We start from the raw sequence: 16,434 nt of genomic DNA, 5'->3' as shown, positions 1-16,434 counted from the left end.
TTAGTCTCCCTTTGATTTCCTGGACCAGTTATTGGCAAACACTAACCTAAGGCTAGTACTTTGATTTCTCAGATGAATTGACCAAGGCCCAGAGAGCACGACAGACTTGTTCCTGCCCTGTCAGTGGTAGAGCTAGGATTAGAAACCGGGCTGGCACTAGGGTGAGCCAAGCAAGATGCCATAGATCCAAACTCTAATGAAGTACTCCTGCCCAGGACCATGCAGGTGCTGTAGGTGCCTCCCTTGCCCCAGGTAGGCACTGCCCAGAGTAGAGCTGTAGGGTCCCAGGTGCCAGGAGGGTCCCATCTGGCTTGGGGGGTTTGGGTGAAGGAGACTTGCCTCTTCCAGGGTTTCTGTGGAAGTTGGGTTACTCTTGCTCCTCCCTGGTGAGGGATCTGGTGCCTGGGTTGGTTACTCACCTGAGAAGCAGGGATTACATTGTACACGCAGAGCACTGAGCTCCTCCGGGGTGGGTGGAGAGTTCCTTGCCTGGGTTATCTTTAGTAACTTGCTGAGGTCTGCAGCATTTTTGAGCCCTAGTAGTGGACACTTCTCTCTTATAAAAATAAGTCTTTGCTCCAACCGGATCTGTCTCACAGAACACATAGGGTTCAGCTTTATCCTGTCTCTGGTCTGGTGTCTGATTTCTTTAAGTAGAACTGCTTTGTAAGAATTTTGCCATGGGAGGATTTTAAGGAGTGAGCACTGGCTTTGTTGTTGGTTGGTGGCGGAAAGAAAACATCACCACCAAGATGGCTAACATGAGACATAAAAGAGATGAGAGGAGGACAAGAACAGAAATGCCTTTTTTTTTTTCACCTCTGAGGTGATTTTATTTTATTTGAAGGTAGAGCTATAGAGAGAGAAGCAGGGAGAGAAAGAGATCCTCCGACTGCTGGTTCACTCCCTAGAGGGCTTCAGTGGCTGGAAGTAGGCTGGGAGCTTTTCCCGGCTCTCCCGTATGGGTGCAGGGGCCCAAGGACTCGACCTCTGCTGCTTTCCCAGGCCATTAGCTGGGAACTGGATTAGGAGTGGAACAGCTGGCCCAGAGTGGTAGCCTAGCAGCTAAAGTCCTCGCCTTGCACACACTGGGATCCCTCAGGGGTACCAGTTTGTGTCCTACTGGCCTGCTTCCCATCCAGCTCCCTGCTTGTGGCCTGGGAAAGCAGTTGAGGACGGCCCAAAGCCTTGGGACCCTGCACCCACGTGGGAGACCCAGAAGAACCTCCTGGATCCTGTCTGCAAATCAGCGCAGCGCTGGCCGTTCCAGCTGCTTGGGAAGTGAATCAGCAGATGGAAGATCTTCCTCTCTGACTTTCCTGCTCTCTGTATATCTGACTTTCCAATAAAAAATAAATAACTCAGGCCTGGCGCCGTGGCCTAGTGGCTAAAGTCCTCGCCTTACACGTGCCAGGAGCCCATATGGGCGCCGGTTCTAATCCCAGCAGTCTTGCTTCCCATCCAGCTCCTGCTTGTGGCCTGGGAAAGCAGTCAAGGACGGCCCAAGGCTTTGGGACCCTGTACCCACATGGGAGACCCAGAAGAGGATCTGGGCTTCTGGCTTCGGATTGGCACAGCACCAGCCGTTGTGGTCACTTGGGGAGTGAATCATTGGACGGAAGATATTCCTCTCTGTCTCTCCTCTTCTCTATATATATGATTTTGCAATAAAAATAAATAAATCTTTAAAAAAGAAAGTAATAACCTGCTGTGGTGTATCAGCTTAAGCTTCTGCCTGTGGTGCCAACATCCCAATGGGCACTGGTTTGAGTCCCTATTGCTCCATTTCTGATCCAGTTCCCTGCTAATGCACCTGGGAAAGCAGTGGTGGATGGCCCAAATGTTGTGTGGGTGTTTTGGAAGATGCTCCTGGCCCTTGGCTTTTGACTTGCACAGCTCCAGCTGTTGTTGCCATTTGAGGACTGAACCAGTAGATGGAAGATCTCTGTGTCTCCTTCTCTCTCTGTGACTGCACCTTTCAAATAAAAATGAATACATATCTTAAAAGAAGAGTAGACAAACAGACCAAGAGAACATAATGGAGAATTCAGAGATCAACACATACATCTATGGTTAGTTGGTTTTTATTATAAGGTGCTAACAACGCAAGAGGAGATGAAGTTTTTGTAACAAATGACACTGAGGTAATTTTATAGGTATACATACTTAAGAGGCTAAAGTTGGGTCCTTATCTCAGACTGTGTAGAAAAGTGAAATGAGAGCTCAAGTTATAACCTCTTAAAATATATATGGAAATCTTCAAGATCTTGAACTTGGCAATGGATTCTCAGATAATGACATCAAAAGTGAAAGCAACAAACAAAAACTAAATACAAATTGGACTTCATTAGAAGTGAAAAGTTTTAAACCTGGTGCAATGGCTCAGTGGCTAAAATCCTCACCTTGCCCCAGTTTGTGTCCCAGCTGTTTCACTTCCCATCCAGCTCCCTGCCTGTGTGCTGGGAAAGCAGTCGAGGATGGCCCAAAGGCTTGGGACCCTGCACCTGCGTGAAAGACACAGAAGAGGCTCCTGGCTCAGCTCCAATCCCTGCAACCACTTGGGGAGTGAACCAGTAGATAGAAGATCTTTCTCTCTGCCTCCCTCTCCATCTCTCTGTAAATCTGCCTTTCCAATAAAAATGAATAAATTTTTTTTTAAAGATTTATTCATTTTTTTTTTTATTACAGCCAGATATACACAGAGGAGGAGAGACAGAGAGGAAGATCCTCCTTCCGATGATTCACTCCCCAAGTGAGCCGCAATGGGCTGGTGCGCGCCAATCCGAAGCCGGGAACCTGGAACCTCCTCCGGGTCTCCCACGCGGAGTGCAGTGTCCCAAGGCATTGGGCCATCCTCAACTGCTTTCCCAGGCCACAAGCAGGGAGCTGGATGGGAAGTGCAGCTGCCGGGATTAGAACTGGCGCCCATATGGGATCCCGGGGCTTTCAAGACGAGGACTTTAGCTGCTAGGCCACGTCTCCGGGCCCAATAAATCTTTTTTTTTTTTTTTAAAGAAGCAAGAAGCTTTATGTTTATTTTCTAAATAAGATTTATTTAATTCAATTGGAAAGACAGAGAAGGAGAGACAGAAAGGTCTTCAATCCATTGGTTCATTCCCCAAGGTTCGCAATGGCCAGAGCTGAGCTGATCCGAAACCAACAGCCTGGGATCTCTTCTGGGTCTCCCATGCGGATGCAGAATCCCAAGGTTTGGGGCCATCCTCTACTGCCTTCCCAGGCCACAAGCAGGAATATGAAGGGGAAGGGAGCAGCTGCGACAGGAACGGGCACTGTATGGAATCCCAGCATTTCAAGGGGGAGGATTATCCAATTGAGATATTGTATTGGGCCCAAAAACTTTGTTTCAGGGGACACTATCAAGAAAGCAAAAAGACAACCCATAGAATGGGAGAAAATATTTACAAATCTAGAATGTATGCAGAATGCTTACAGCTGTGTGGTAAAGGGACAATCCAATTAACAGCAAACAGTTCTGCAAAGAAGATACACAAATAGCCACTGAACACACTGGAAGAGGCACAGCATCCGCCATATTAGGGAAATGCAAATCAAAATCACAGTGAAAAAACACTTCACACCCACCCAGGATGATTAGAATAAAGGAAAATAAGACAATAAATATTACCAGGTGCTAACGTGATCCAAGTGCTTTTATACACTGCTGATGAGAGTACAAAATGGAAAACAGCCTGGCCGTTTCACAAAACATTAATCAGAGTTCCCATTTGATCCAGTAGTTCCATTGCTAAACCTAAACCCAAAGGAAATAAAAACATGGTCACTCAAAAATCTGTATGTGAACACGAGTAGCATATCATTCACAATAGCCCAGAGGCCCACAGAAAGTTGGGTACTCCCACAATGCAATATTATTTGGCCATAAAAAGGAATGAAGTACTTGTTTCATGCTACGACATGGGTAAGCCTTGAAAATGTAACCAAGTGAAAGAAGACAGTCATGAGAGAGTCTATAGTCTTATGGAATGGTTTTCTCTTCGCTCAGCATGCTGTTTTGGATTCGACCAGATTGCTTCATGAATCCATAATTTCTTTCTTTTAATTGCTTAGTAGTATTCCATGGCACTGACATACCACAGCTTGTCTAACTGTTCCTCTGTTGAGGAATATCTAGACCATTTTAGTTCTTGGCTATTGTGAATCAAGCTGCTATAAACAGTTGTGAACAGATTTTTAAAAACACTTATTTATTTGAAAGGTAGGCACAGAGAGAGAGATACAGAAGGAGAGTTTTTCTTCATTGATTTACTTCCAAAATACCTGTAACAGTCAGAGATTTGTTTACTCCTTTTTTTTAGATTTATTTATTTTTATTGGAAAGTCAGATATAAGGAGAAGAGGAGAGACAGAGAGGAAGATCTTCCATCCAATGGTTCACTACCCAAGTGACCACAACAGCTGGTGCTGCTCCAATCCAAAGCCAGGAGCCAGGAACCTCTTCCAGGTCTCCCACACGGGTGCAGGATCCCAAAGCATTGGGCCATCCTCGACTGCTTTCCCAGGCCACAAGAAGGGAGCTGGATGGGAAGTGGAGCTGCCAGGATTAGAACAAGTGCCCATATGGGATCCCGTTGCATTCAATGTGAGGACTTTAGTCGCTAGGCCACGGCGCCAGGCCCTGTTCACTTCTATTATTTCCATTGTGGATTCTCCTTGTATTGCCATCAATTTCTTCCGGCTTCCTTATGTCTCCCACATTATAAAATGAGTCCCCTTAGAATAAGACTGCATATGATGATCTTAGTAGCCTCAGCACTTGGTACCATACTTGACTAAGAGGAACTGCTCTGGGGCTGTCTTTCACTAGACACGCACTGGAAAAGTGGTGCAGTGGGTACCATGGACAGAGCCCAGGCAAAGACAAACGGTATCATGTCAGGGAAGGAGATGCTTGTGAATGATGGGCTGTCTCCCTGTCCCTGGCAAGAGAAGATGCCCAGATTAAGTGTTTCCATTTCTTCTGGATTTCCAGAGGTGGAATAAGCGCTGTTCAGGTTGGGAGTTGTACTCCTGGACCTGCTTCCCTGACCCACAGCGCTCACATCCTCAGGGGTCACAGAAGATGGCCCTTCCCCAGGTGAATGTCACACCCCACCAACTCCTCCTTTTTCACATGACTACTTTCTCCCCATCTATTTTTTCTAAATCCTCTCCCCAAATGACTCAAACCCAGAAGAGTCAGGACTCTCTTCCTGGATACTGCAAACTTTCAGCCTTGACTTTCACACTGGGGGCGGGGGACAGGGGGAGCGGTTGGCACAGTTCAGGGCTGGCCTCATGACAGTTCCCTGCTTCCCCATCCATACTTTCCTAGAGTGAAGTGGAGGCCGAAGGAGAGGAGAGAGGCTTCTTTTATTTATTTATTTTTCTTGTTTCCTTTTTTGAAAATCTATGCTTGGGTTGATCTGTCAGAGTCCCTGAACCAAACCCACCCATCATTTAGACTGTCTCTGTCAGTATCACTTTTAGGTCTTAAGTCAAGAGGTCCCTTCTTCTGTGTCCATCTTGAGTTACCTTAAAATCTCCTCTCTTCATTTCCCTTGGTGCAGTCGTGTGGAAGAACCCTTTCCCAGTATGGAGTTTCTCCCAGGCCCCAGCTAGAGAGACTGAAGCCACCTGCCACGCACAGGGTCCTCCCTTGACCTCTGGTGTGCCCTTTGACTTTCTCTAACTTCTGTTCAGCCCTGCTAAATTACTTGGGTCATCTTGCAGAGGAAGATGGCCTTTCCCCACTTGCACAAGGCTCCCTCGCAGTGGTTTTCCTGGGCTTGTCCGCTGTGCTGCGCCTGATGCAACACTGAGCACACTGAACCCCCACGAGTGGAGACCCCCCAAGCCCCCACAAAGGCAGTCTTTCACCAGTTCTTCCTCTGAATTTTATACTATGTGCAGTCCAAGCGGATGATTGTGGAAAAGAAATGCTTACTCTATCTCATCCTGCTGGGTGGGAAGCTGGAGGGTTCTGAGATGAGGCTGGGGGCTTAACACTGGGAGAAAGGACAGAGCATGCTCCGCAAGGAGAGGGTCCTGCTGGAGGAAGTAGACACCTGTGTTCTCAGAGTTTTCCCCTTTCTCCGTGTAGGAATGTGAGTTTCTTCAGGCAAGGACTCCAGAACTCATGCTGGAGAAAATGAGAAGAAAAAAAAAGTGGGAAAAACTGTTCAGCCTTGGTGAGTACCAAGAACTCAGTGATGCTACAGGATGGTGCCTCTGTGTTGAAACATCTGGGTTGGCAGTTTCTTGGAAAGGGCCTGAGCGAGGGGAGTGGCCTCGTTTCCTGCCCAGGACTGCAGACCTGCAGCTGTAAGTGGGTGTCTGTCAGCTGAGAGGTGAGAACACGCCCAGGGTGGGAATGTGAGAAGCTGCTGTCACCCCTCCCTCTCACAAGAATGTGGTGAGCTGGGTGGGTGGCCTTGCTGCTGGGTTCCACACCTCCTTACTAGAGGGGCGTGAGCTGCTGCTTGAGCAGGGGCCTCAGATTGTCTTCCTGGATGAGGTCCACCTCCTGGGAAGAAGGTACCAATAATGGCCAAGGGATTAGGGGAAGTTGACATTGAAGAGTGAGCTCAAGGGATGACTTCAGGGTTGTGGATTCAAAACATCACTCACGTCAGAGGGAGATTGAAGAACCAGCAGGAAGAGAGGCCTGGGTCCATCATGGACCGTGACGATGGTGATCTTCATGCACCTGCTGTCAGGAGTGTGGCTGTCAGAAGGGAAGGTGGGCAGATTTTGGTGATGGTGAGGTGTTCACAGATCCTGAGAGGAAAGGGAGGGTGCTGCTTGTGGGACAGCTGTGACGGTCTTCATGGACTGTGGACAAGAGTGAGGGACTGTGACAGAGTTGATCTCTGTCCTTGGGGAGGCACCAATGGGGTGCTGGCTGTGCTTTTAGCAAGAGTTAGGGTTAGGGTTAGTCACATTTCAATTCCATTTCCTGTGAACTTTTTGAAATACACATACTTGGACGATGGTAGATTATTATACAGTTTTTGAGTTTCACCTGAAAAAAGTGTAATAGAGTATCACTGCATTGATCGATTTCAAAACATTTGTTTGTTTATTTGAAAGGCAGAGTTACAGAGGGGAGGAAGGGAGGGAAAGAGAAAGGGAAGGATGGGAGAGAGGAAAAGAGAGATCTTCCATCTACTGATTTACTACCCCAAATGGCGACAATAGCAGGGACCAGGTTGAAGCGTAGAGTCTAAAATTCTTTAGGTCTCCCACATGGATGGCAAGGGTCCAAGTACTCTGGCCATCTTTTGCTGCTCTCCCAGGTACATTAGCAGGAAGCTGGATCAGAACAGAGCATCTGGGACTGGAAGCACCAACTCATATGGAATGCCAGTGTCACTGCTGGCAGCTCAACCTGTTACCATCCCATGCTGACCCAGAGGGTGATTGTTATTAAACAGACCTCTCTGTTCCATCTATTTATTTGTATGAATAATTGAAAAGATAGGAATAAAATTGGAGCTGGCACCTCCGACCCTGAATCAGCTGCCCTGTTAGGTTTGGCTCTTAGAACGTATGGTTTACGGTGCTCTCTAGGGCCCTCTCTGTTGCTGGGCTCCTGGCTGCCCTGAATGTTGAGCTGTGCTGTGGGATGTCCACATGATGCACCTTTAAATTTTTTTTTTTTTTTTAGTTTGAAAGTCAGATATACAGAGAAAAGGAGAGACAGAGAGGAAGATCTTCCATCTGTTGATTCACTCCCCAAGTGGCTGCAATGGCTGGAGATGAGTTGATCCAAAACCAAGAGCCAGGAACCTTTTCCAGGTTTCCCACATAGGTCCCAAGTGTTTGGGCTGTCCTCCACTGCTTTCCCAAGCCATGAGGGAGCTGGATGGGAAGCAGGGCTGCCAGGACATAAATTGGCACCAATATGGAATCCCAGGGCATGCAAGGCAAGGTCTTTAGCCACTAGGCTACCACATGGTCCCCCCACATGGTGCACATTTAGCATCCCTGGGATCTGTTGGGTGAGGGCGGATGCTGAGGAAGTGATGCCTGCTCATGGGGTTGAGGGAGGGAACAGCCATCTGTCTACGTGTATGCGTGATAGTGGGTCCTTCTGCAGGGCCGTGTCAGCTTTGCATAGGGTCCTGTCATGGGCACTAGAAATAGAGTGCTGGACAAAAGGACCAAGCTTGGGGCCTGGAAGGGGAGACAGCTGCACCAAGAGGTGCATAGCACCCTTTCAAGCCCTTTCCTTCCCATTGCTGTGAGATCATTTCCTTTTCCTGTTTTCTTAGGCTTCAGCAAGTTCCCTTCTTTTGGGGATTTAGACCATCATGTAATGACAGTAGTGATGATCATGAGTGTCATCGCCACACTTCTTGTAGGCTCAATCTCTTCATTCTGACCATGCTATTTGTTCATATGGGCAAGGCAGAAAAACACAAGAAGGGAGAAGCATTAAGTAACATCCCAGTAAATTACCCAGCAACCAATGTTTTACCTGTTAAATAAATAAATTATCATGAGATGTCATCTGGCAGCTCTCTTGAAAAAGGAAGAGATGAAGGCCTGGTATGGTAGCTTAGTGGCTAAAGTCTTCGCCATGAACGTGCCGGGATCCCATATGGATGCTGGTTCTAATCCCAGCGGCTGCTCCATTTCCCAACCAGCTCCCTGCTTCTGGCCTGGGAAAGCAGTTGGGGAAGGCCCATGTGGGAAACCTGTAAGAAGCTCCTGGCTCCTGGCTTCAGATTGGCTCAGCTCTGGCCATTGTGGCCACTTGGAGAGTGAGTCAGTGCATGGAAGCTCTTCCTATGTCTCTTTGTAGATCTGACTTTCCAATAAAAATAAGTAGAAATCCTAAAAAAAATAAGAAAAAGGGAGAAATAAGGGGTTATTGCTGGAACATTCCCATCTTAGGGCTTGGGGAAATTCACAGGAATGCTGCATACAGTTGTTTGCCAACCCTGTCACTGGGAAGGTATGTGACATTCTTGCAAGCTTCTTAGACGGTCAGAGCCCCTATTGGACAAAGCTCAGCCATCTGAATAAAAGTGTACAGATATGCCTACCAAGACCACTACATTTGGGTATCAGGAAAATCAGAATCATCTGGGGGAGCTTTCTCAAAAATTTTTTTCTTCAAGGCTCTCCCCAGAGATTCCAATTTGTTTGGTATGTGGAGGAAACCCAGGAATCTGCATTTTTGAAGAACTCAGAGTTCTGATGTGAGGACTTTAACCCACTACGCTATCGCACTGGGGCCAACACATTTAAACTTCTTAGCTTTGAGATTTCTTTTTGAAATAAAAACTACATATGCCCAGCACTGTGGCCTAGCAGGTAAGGTCCTCGCCTTGAACGCCCTGGGATCCCATATGGGCGCTTGTTCTAATCCTGGCAGCCCCACTTCCCATCCGGCTCCCTGATTGTGGTCTGGGAAAGCAGTTGAGGATAGCCCAAACCTTTGGGACCCTGCACCCGTGTGGGAGACCTGGAGGAGGTTCCTGGCTCCTGGCTTCGGATTAGAGCAGCACCAGCTGTTGTGGTCACTTGGGTTGTGAATCATCGGATGGAAGATCCCCCTCTCTGTCTCTCCTCCTCTCTGTATATCTGACTTTGCAATAAAAATAAAAATAAGAATAAATCTTTAAAGAGAAAAAGAAAAACTATATGTGTTGGGGGGCAGGTGAAAGAGACTTTTTTAAACAATATTTATTTATTTATTTTTATTGGGTAGTCAGATATACAGAGAGGAGAAGAAACAGAGAGGAAGATTTTTCTATCCAATGATTCACTCCCCAGGTGACCTTTCCAACTGGCCACAACAGCCGGAGCTGAACTCCAATCCCAAGCCAGCAGCCAGGAGCTTCTTCCAGGTCTCCCACACATTTGCAGGGTCCCAAGGCTTTGGACCGTCCTTGACTGCTTTCCCAGGCCACAAATAGCTGGACAGGAAGTAGGGCTGCCGGGATTAGAACTGACATCCATATGGGATCCTGGCATGTTCAAGGCGAGGACTTTAGCCACTAGGCTAGCATGCCAGGCCCAAACTCTTTGTTCTTAACCTGACTGAGCATTTCAGCAGTTTTCAGGCTCTTTAAAATGATGATTTAATTTTTTTCAAAATCTAAAGAGGAGAAGATTGGGCAGTGGTTTTCCTGGGCAGCTCAGCGATCTCTTTCTAGTCCCACAAAGACAACAGTCATTCATGTGCACGAGCACTGGGGGCTGGGAGCTTGCTTCTCCAGTGGGAGCCCACCAGGGGCTGGAAGGGAAGGCCGCTTAGAAACACCCAGTAACACAAGAGAGGGGATGGATTCTTCTCCTTTCAGTTCCTAATGTTTAGTTTTGAACCTTAAGGAATGGAAATTTCCCCAGTTAAAACAGCTTCATGGAGAGACAGAGTGGGGGAAGGGGCTGAGTAAAAGTCATGTTCAAGCCCTGGCCTAGACCGTTCGCCATGTGAGGAATTCTGAAAGTACCTGGAAAATGCACATCATCCCAAGCTAGGTATGGCTTTCAAGAATTTTTGAACACAGATAACTTGTCTTTCAGTTCTATCTTTCTCCAAACTTTGTGTCGTCCCCTTGTCTATTACAGTGACCCTCCATCACCACCAGTGTTCAGGGCTGGTGTGTTCTGTGTCGGTTCTGGGCCCGAGAATCTCACAAATACGAAAACATTCAATTCTGACAACACTGTGAGATGTGCCATAGTTACCATCCTTGCTTTACTGCTGAGGAACCTGGTCGGCAGCATTAGGAGTTTGCCCAGGGTCTTGGGCTTTCAGCATGCACCCAAGTCCAAGTTTGCCATCATGGCCACACCATCAATATGGCTGGCAGGGAAGATGAGTGATGGTAAGAGGGAACTGGCTAGTGGTAGGTTTTTTTGTTTTTAATTTTATTTTTGATGATATTTACATAGTTGATCACTGTGGTAAGGGTCAAGGATCAGGGGAAATTGGGCAAGACCACTGTTTACACATTTTCTTTTTCTTCTTCCTGTATCTGGGGGAGGGGAGCATACAATGGGAGAGACCACACCCAGCCTCGCCAGTACCCGATGTCACCCCAGGGTCCCCATTGTGGAGCATGTTCTGAGGGTTCTGCTCAAGTGCTTTCAATAGTTCTGAGATGCTGTTGATATCTCCACTCCAAGGATGAGGAAATCCTTCCAAGGTAATTGGCTGACACAGTCCACTTCAGAGTATCCATTCGCCCAGAAGTTTGGCTTAGAAGTTTGTTTTGTGCTCCTTCCTCTCCGAACCAATGGATGCTGTGGTCCAGCCCAATCCTGCCCCCACCGTATGCTTGGCACTCACATATGGTGGTTGGGTTTCAAAGAGGGAATGGACCAGCGCATGTTGACCTTGAACACACCCAAGCTGAGAGTGCAAGCAGTTTAACATGGTCGTTTCTCTTCTGATGGGAGGATTCCAGGTGAGATATCTGCAGGGACAACTTATTATTATTATTATTAGTTTTTAGTATTTATGTAGTTATATTGACCAACTTGAAAGAGAGAGGGAGCGAGATCTTCCATCTGCTGACTCACTCTCCAAATGCTTGCAATGGCAAGGGTTGGACAAGCCTGAAATCTGGAGTCTGGAACTCCATCTGGGTTTTCCAAGCACTGGAGCCATTACCTGCTGCCACCCAGAGTACATTAGCAGGAAGCTCCAACATAATTGGAGTAGACAGAGTTTGTGACTTAGCCCACTGCACTACACTACCCACCCCAGGGACAGCTCTTGAGGGAGTCAACTCTCATGCCAAGTTGGGAGATCTTTCAGAAGGAATGAAATAAAATTTCATCAGATTCAACTCTGGGGATGGAGAGGCGGGAGGACAGATGAGTCAGCCTGTGAATTCTGGAAGATGATATGAGCCCTTCGTTTTGAGGATTTGTGCCCGAAATTCCTCCTTGCTTTTGTCTGATGCTCATATAAACTCTTTGTCAAAACCTCCTCCCTCCTCCATGGGTGGCAGGAAGGGAACAACTTAGAGTAGACACCATGATCGTTCTGCTGGGCTTGGTGTGGGGAGCGGATTCTCTGCTGGGGTGGACTGGTGCAAGGACCAGTCACACAGATACCCTCAGCAAGTGAACTTTGAAAACTCGCACACCTGATTTTGTCCTCTTGGAGTCTGACTCGAAAACCTCATTATTGGCTTCTGATCAGTGAGAGCCACTACAATGGTATGGCCTTGCCTAGATGGGTTGCTGTGACTGCTTTCTCGGACTGTGGGGAAGGTCCTATGGCTGAGTGCCGATTAGACCAAGGATGCTGGAGGGTTGCCCATGGCCACGGCCTTGTTTAGGACCTTGGCTGAATGCAGCAGTCCATGGTAGCTCAATCCTTGAGTTACTTTGTACAGGGGATGCTGACAGCTTCCTGGACCATGCCACCCTTTGGAGTTGGCATCACCTCTTGGACTATGCAACCCTGGTTCCTTACATTAGAAATACAAGGGAGATGGTTAGCTCATCCTGCACGGGGCCTGGCTTCCTGCTGCTGCTGTTGGGTACAGAGGCACTCCTTTCAGCACAGCTCCTGTGGGTCCACCAGGTCCCAGCACCTTGAAAACTCTCACTTCAGGGGAAGACATGGCCTCTTCTGTCCATTTTTAGAAAGGAGCTGGTTGCATTTTGTGCATAGCTGCGAAAGTAAAAAACAGGACTTACAGTGCTGGGTCTGGAGGAAGAGTTTTGCAACTCAGACCCCAAAGGAGAAGTATGGGCTTCCCTCGCTTCCCTCTGACAGTGGAGATTAATGTTTTTCTGACACAGGCAGTGGGAATTAAAATAGACCATTGTTAGGCCCTCAGAGTTGGGGAGTGGAGGATGGGAGTGTTGAAGGCTCCCGGTTTCCCTTACTTTGGGGGTAGGGGAGGGGGAGGCTGATAGGTGAAGGTAGACAGAGTCTCCCTGGGCTCTTGTGGAAAATCAGGCAACTCTGGGAGCAGGTGCAAGCCCTTGAACCTGGGTGTGTGGCTCTGGCTCTGCAGGAACCCTCCTGCTTGGGCCACAAAGTGCTGGAAACCCAGTGTGGGGAGGCAGGGGGCAGGTAGGTGCCAGTCCCAGTCTTTCCCATGCTCATCCGAGCCTTCCCATCATCCCTCTCCCACCGCCCCTCTGCAGCTTTTCCCTCCCTTTTCTCACTCCTTTGTAGGTGAGGGACTGTGGCTGGAGGGCAAATTTGGGAGGGAAGTCAAAACAGAAGAAGAGGAAAGAAGAACAAAGACAGGAGAGTTTGGGAGCAGAAAGGAATCTAGGCAGGTGGGCAGAATCAGGTGGTCCCAGAGATCTGGAAATTCAGGGAAGCTTCATATCTCAGTCCTCAGCCAGATCCAGTCCAAACACTTCCACCTGAATTAGGAAAACTCTTCCCTTTGACTGGTAGCCCAATGGAAGGCATGAGGAGATGCCCCCAGATCTCCCAACTGTGGGCGTAGAAGCTGACCCCTGTGCTTTTTTTTTTTTTAATTGCCAAGTCAGATATACAGAGAGGAGGAGAGACAGAGAGATAGAATCATCTTCCATCCAATGATTCACTTCCCAAGTGACCGCAATGGTCGGTGCTGCACCGATCCAAAGCCAGGAGCCAGGAACTTCCTCCAGGTCTCCCACATGGATGCAGGATCCCAAGGCTTTGGGCCATCCTTAACTGCTTTTCCAGGCCACAAGCAGGGAACTGGATGGGAAGTGGGGCTGCCGGGATTAGAACCAGCGTTCATATGCGATCCTGCTGCGTTCAAGGCAAGGAATTTAGCCACTAGGCCACCGCGCCGGGCCCAACCCCTGTGCTTTTAAGTAACTGAATGCATAGGTGTGCAGGTGCATCTCTGGGGGACATGGTTTTGGCTCTGTGGCACCCCTGTGGCTTTGATAAAACTTTTCTTTCCTGTCTCCAGTACAGGGGACGGATGTGTATTGTGATCCGTCATCACATCCCCAATTCCCTCCCAGGTGTTTTTCCAAATACATTTGGCATATGTGACATCCCTTCTCATCTTGGGATCAGAAATAGCAGAAATTATTAAATCTGGCTACTGCTATGTTTGTGTTACAAAGGAGCAAGTCAAGACACAAAGAGGTTAGGTGAGGATTTGAAATTTCACAATCTGTATGGCAAACTTGGAACTGGAACCCACATGCCCAACCACACAGATCTGGGGAGGAATGCTCAGAAAGTTGATAAGACCTGGGCCAGGTGGCACCTGCTTTTCTATTTCCACTTCTTTTACACCTCTGGACCCTGATGCTTTAGCCCAGATGTGGCTCCTTAGCTTCCTGGAAGGCATCCAACTGCTGGGGTACGAGAATGCCTGAGCTCTGGGAGCGCTCCGTCGGGAATATCCTGCACAGCTGGAACAGCAGAACGCTGGGCTGAGATTCCAGTCTGGGACTGCCCTGGTGCAGGAAAGCCCTGAAAGGGAGGGGAATCACAAAACAAGGGTAATGGGTCCTGGGGACTGGACGCTGTGGGACAAGGAGCCAGCAGGGGACAGGAGAGAGGCTGCAGCTGGGAGAATGTCAGGCTCCCACCAGCACAGCCCTGCAGACTGCAGCATGCCAGGAGGGTGTTTGTCTGGGAAAGGCCCACCTGAGAGCCAGTGGGATGGGCACTTGGCCACACATCCACCAACCTCCCTAAGCTCCTGGAATATTCAGCCTGGCCCCACTCCCCTGGGGACTTGTGACTTTCCAACAGCTCCCTGGGTTCCTTGTGGGAGCTTTCTTCTTCTTTTTCTTTTCTTTTCTTCTTTCTTTCTTTATTCCTTTCTTCCTTTCTTTCTCTCTGATTTATTTATTTTTATTTAAGACACAGATTTACAGACAGAAAGATCTTCCATCTGCTGGTTCACTCCCCAACTGGTCACAACGACTGGAGCTGAGCCAATCTGAAGCCAGGAGCCAGGAGTTTCTTTCATGTCTCCCATGTGAGTGCAGGATCCCAAGGCTTTGGGCCATCCTCTACTGCTTTCCCAAGCCACAAGCAGAGAATTGGATGGGAAGTGGAGCGGCTGGGACACAAATGGTGCCCATATGGGATCCTGGTGCATGCAAGGTGAGGATTTAGCCACTGGGCCATCTCGCAGGGACTGGGGAATTTGTTCTTATTCAGTGCAGACTGGAAATGCACTGCCCGGCAGTTGCAGCCTAACCACCCCGAGCTCCGCAGCGCCCCGGGCTTGACCTTCTTGCGCCAAGGAAAGTCTGCACATGTGCATGTGTTCCCCCTCTGCACGTGCCTGCAGCCTTTCTTCTCCCCGGGGGTCTCTTGCTGAACAGCCCCCGGCACAGGTGGGCTGGGGAGCACCAGCCAGGACCAAGGAGCAGCAGGCTCCTGGTAGCAGGTGCTGGTGGGGGGAGGCGGCTGAGATGGTGGATGAAACTGTACGGGGTGGAAGCAGGGATGGACTATGTGTCAGAGGGTTCAGGGTGAAGGACAACAAGGAGAAGTGACCGCGAGGGTTGGCTGGTGAAGCAGAAAGGTGACGCAGTCTGGAGGGACTACATTGCTCCTCGCTCACACTGTCTGCACTAACACAGCACATGGATGAGTGGGGTCCAGGGCTGCCTGGTCCTTGAGACTCCAACCACAGCACTCACTGCCCCGACCCTTCTGTCTTGACTTGTCTCTTTGACCTACACGGCCGGAGGCTCCTCCGTGCCATGAGGCAAGATGGCCCTCTGTCCTTGGACTCTTTTCTAAATCCACTCACACCTGACATCTGCTCTGCCCCTGGAACCTGGACTTGATTTTTTCCCCCTGGATTTACTTTCTAAGCATCTGAATTCCACTGGCAGTAGTAGCAGGGAGAGGTCTCCATTTCTTTTGTAGGAGGAGGTAGGCAGTGTGGCCATAAAGGTGCAGACTGTGGTGGGTGGGTTCCAGAGTACAAGGCTCAATCCTTGGCTCCTGGGCAGACCCCTGAGATGCCGCAGGCCCGGCCGTCATCTGTGAGCTCCAGCAGCAAGGAGCTCTGTGGGCAGAGTCCCAAGAGGCCGTGAGGCCTTGGAGAGGGATGGGAGCTGGGCTAGCTGTAAGCAGCGCCGTGCAGAGGCCCCCACCATGGCGTGGTGCAGCATAGCCCTGCAGGGTGCATTTTGATCCTTGGTGTGGCATGGGGAAGTAATATCAGGTGGACCTGATAAGGCTGACAGACACAGGGACCAGGCTCACCCAGGAGGGTTCACGGGAAGGCGTCCATCTGAGTGGGCACTATTACATTGAACTGCAGGTAGTATAATAAAACAACAGAAGGGGAGGGAGACTGTGAGAAGTTCTGTGACTGTAGTGCTAGAAATTCCTTACAAGAGCTCTAGCACTGTGACAGGGTACTGCAGGACATGGGCACCTGTGCCTTCCTCATTATTATTATGATTATTTTATTTTATTTTTAAATTCTATTTTTAATATTG

Source organism: Ochotona princeps, chromosome 21, assembly GCF_030435755.1.
Source record: "Ochotona princeps isolate mOchPri1 chromosome 21, mOchPri1.hap1, whole genome shotgun sequence".
Lineage (NCBI taxonomy): Eukaryota > Metazoa > Chordata > Mammalia > Lagomorpha > Ochotonidae > Ochotona > Ochotona princeps.
Note: the sequence above shows the minus strand (reverse complement) of the source record.